We start from the raw sequence: 3,200 nt of genomic DNA on the forward strand, positions 1-3,200 counted from the left end.
ACGTGGGATTTATCCGATTCGACGGTTCGTGTGAATCGATCTCACATGCATCGGATGCAGATAGCTCACGAGAGCAATATTTCCATCCGGAAATATGCACGCAAACATGCCATATGAAGTCCAAGCGATTCCTATATTTAAGTGATATACATGCCATTTGGAAAATGTGCGCACAAACACCCCATATAAAAAGTCCGGACAATATCCAAATTCCAGTGATACACGATGTAGGTATCTGCCAAGCATAGCTTATAGTTTAATTTCACCAACAGTGAGAAAGACCACTTTTATCTACTTGTAAATGTGAGGAAAAAGGACAAATGCAAGTATCATAATTTTCGTACGATACTCATATGAGCGTCGTATTTTTTTATCGATCATTTAAATTGATATAACTTATATACGACGCTCGCTTAAGTATCATAAGTTTCTTTCTTTCTTTTTTCGATAACTTTAGTGCCATATAATTTTTCATTGAAAATGTTCACCACGAGTGCTACGTCACGTCGGATTTCCGGCATTTGGGCGAATATTTTTAAAATGTTTTGAACACTCAAAGCGATTAATTAAAAGTCACGACTCTCAAGTGAACGGTTTTTTAGAGATTCTGACACTTAAATGGTCGAAAAAAAAAGGTTTACGATCCTCGAGCGAGCGTCGTACAAAAGGCGTGACAGTCATGATATCCTTATTCTTTCAAATGTCGTAAAAACAAAATGAAGTAATTTATTTCAGCGAGACAAGCTATTAAGAGGAAACTGAAAAGAAATCTTTAATATTCATGGTGCACGTAACATCCGCCGTTGAATGAGATAAGCCTTTGTTCGAGACTCGCTCGATGTGATGGTGCAAAAAAGTTCACGGCATGTGAGGTGTGGACTTTATGTTCCATTAGGAAACGTGCGCATAAAAACGTACTGCTGACTTCGACAGACAGAAAAAAAAAAACAAAAAAACAAAAGTACTCCCGACATCCAAGTCCAAGTAATAAATGATGCAGACACTTGCCAAATATAGTTTAGCATTTTTATTTAACCAATGATGAGAGGGACCAATTTTTTTTTTTTTGTTTACTTTTAAATATCATAGTTAGAGGTGTCAACCTGGATCTTTGATAAAATTCGTGATCCACTTTTATTCACTTAAGTCATATATGAGTTTAATAAATTTAAAATAATTTTTTTTATCTAAAAAATAAATTAAATATGGTTTTAGGCTTATAAAGTCTATTCAAATAAGAATTTTAACCTAACCATCTTTGATCTATTTTCGACCCGTGGCCTACAGCTTTCCAAGCACCACTTGAAATAGGCATTGACTATATTATTTTTTATTTTTTTATAAGCAAAAGAAAAAAAAATACTAAAATCAAAAGTGTAGAATTGTTTTGGAATGTCACCGCCTGAAAAAAAGGAAAAGAAAATATAAAATAAAATAATTTTCAAAAATAAATAATTTTCAAAAAAATTTAAAAAAACTCAATCGCATGAAAGTCCAACATTGAAGGGAATAGGTTTAAGCAAAAGAAAGAAAAAAAAAACACTAAAATCAAAAGTGTAAAAACTGTTTTGGAACTTCGTCACCGCCAGGTCGCCATCTCCAGCCGCCCGGAGAAAAAGGGAAAAAAATAGAAAATAAAAATACTTTTCTAAAAAATAAATAATAATTTATTAATAATAACGATTTAATTTTTTAAATAATAAAAAAATATTTTTTCAAAAAAATAAAAAAAAATTCAAGTATTTTCGCAATATCATTTGCCTTAATAAATAATAAGAAACAAATATTTCATGGTTTGGTTAAATATAAAAGTATTTAAGTAATATGTATGTATGTGTTGAGTCGGGGATGGGTTGTTATTTTATTTTTTTTGGTTGGATGGGTTGTTAAATTTGTATTTTATGAAAATGGGTCAAATAGGGTTAAATGGGTTAAACCGTATTCGACCTGACCCATCCGTTTAACATATCCACTCATAATAATGGAATTTCAAACTAGTGAGAGCGGTGCACGTGTTTTTCGATCACCCGGTAAAGTTTTAATCGACAAACAATTATTACTTTCCATATATATTTTTTAGTCCTTTTGCAGTGTTGTGACGATATGTTGGACGGGAAACTGAAACGAGGGATTAAAATATTGTTATCTTAAATATGGTGGCATTGTTTTACACAACAAGGTCGTTGTAGTATAGTGGTAAGTATTCCCGCCTGTCACGCGGGTGACCCGGGTTCGATCCCCGGCAACGGCGTTCCCATTTTAGTAAACTTATCTTTTTGCGTCCGGACAAGTTGCTTCGCCCAATGATACCTGTCGGAAGTCAAGTCATCGCATTTTTTGATTCATTAGTAGCTTTCGTAAGGGAATCTCAAATAACTCGAAAACAATGAGGTCTCCTCTCCCCCAGGTGTTAAATAAATGGGTTGAGACAGGTTTGAATCAAGTTGAATACGATCCATATTGATTCATTTAATTTGTTTTGATTTATTTTTATACTTTACAAATCTAGCGATTCATACTCAACTCAATCTATATTCAATTGATTTATATTGTTAAAACATTTCGATATTAAAATTCATTTTAGAAAAAATTATTTCTTATACATTTTTAAAGATATCTATATAGTTAAAAAAAAAATTATAGTCTTCTTAGCTAATCAATTTACGACCTATTCAAAATTCATTTATGACCCATTAAACTTAGAAGTAACCCATCTTTAAAACTTAAAGAATCTATTTATGACCCATCATCATGAAATATGGGTCAAATATGAGTTTTAGGCCCTTTTTACCACCTCTATGTCCGCCTCTTCAATCAAGACATCCTCTGCTTTGCCCGAAAATGATAACATTGTGCAGGCAGCGACCGGTCTGCACAGCGCTTTCAATTGGAGAGGGTTTGGTTCACTAATATGTCAAATTGCCCAAGAATAGCGGAACAGTCAGTAGGGATATGATGGCCAAGAACATTTCCTGCTTAATCCAATTTCAAGATCAAGGCATCGTAATATCCAGCAGAATCTGGAACCGGTAACCAAGATGCGAAACGCACAATGTGAATGATTAAGGATGAGAACAACAAAGGATCAACCTGTGATACTTGCCGTTCGACTACAAGAATTACAAACCCTTATGCCTAGTGTTAGTGACTAGCAAGGCACTCCATCATATTCGTGAAATCTGTAGAGTCGGAGAAGTAAT

General features: G+C 33.5%; 1 non-coding gene across 1 annotated transcript; it reads left to right on the top strand.

Moving 5' to 3' along the window:
* The first annotated feature begins 2,179 nt into the window (after window positions 1–2,179).
* TRNAD-GUC lies at window positions 2,180–2,251 on the top strand. Its single transcript has one exon. It is a non-coding gene; the product is annotated as a tRNA-Asp (tRNA).
* The last annotated feature ends 949 nt before the right edge of the window (window positions 2,252–3,200 follow it).

The sequence above is a fragment of the Rhodamnia argentea genome, chromosome 8, assembly GCF_020921035.1.
Source record: "Rhodamnia argentea isolate NSW1041297 chromosome 8, ASM2092103v1, whole genome shotgun sequence".
NCBI classification, from domain to species: Eukaryota; Viridiplantae; Streptophyta; class Magnoliopsida; order Myrtales; family Myrtaceae; genus Rhodamnia; species Rhodamnia argentea.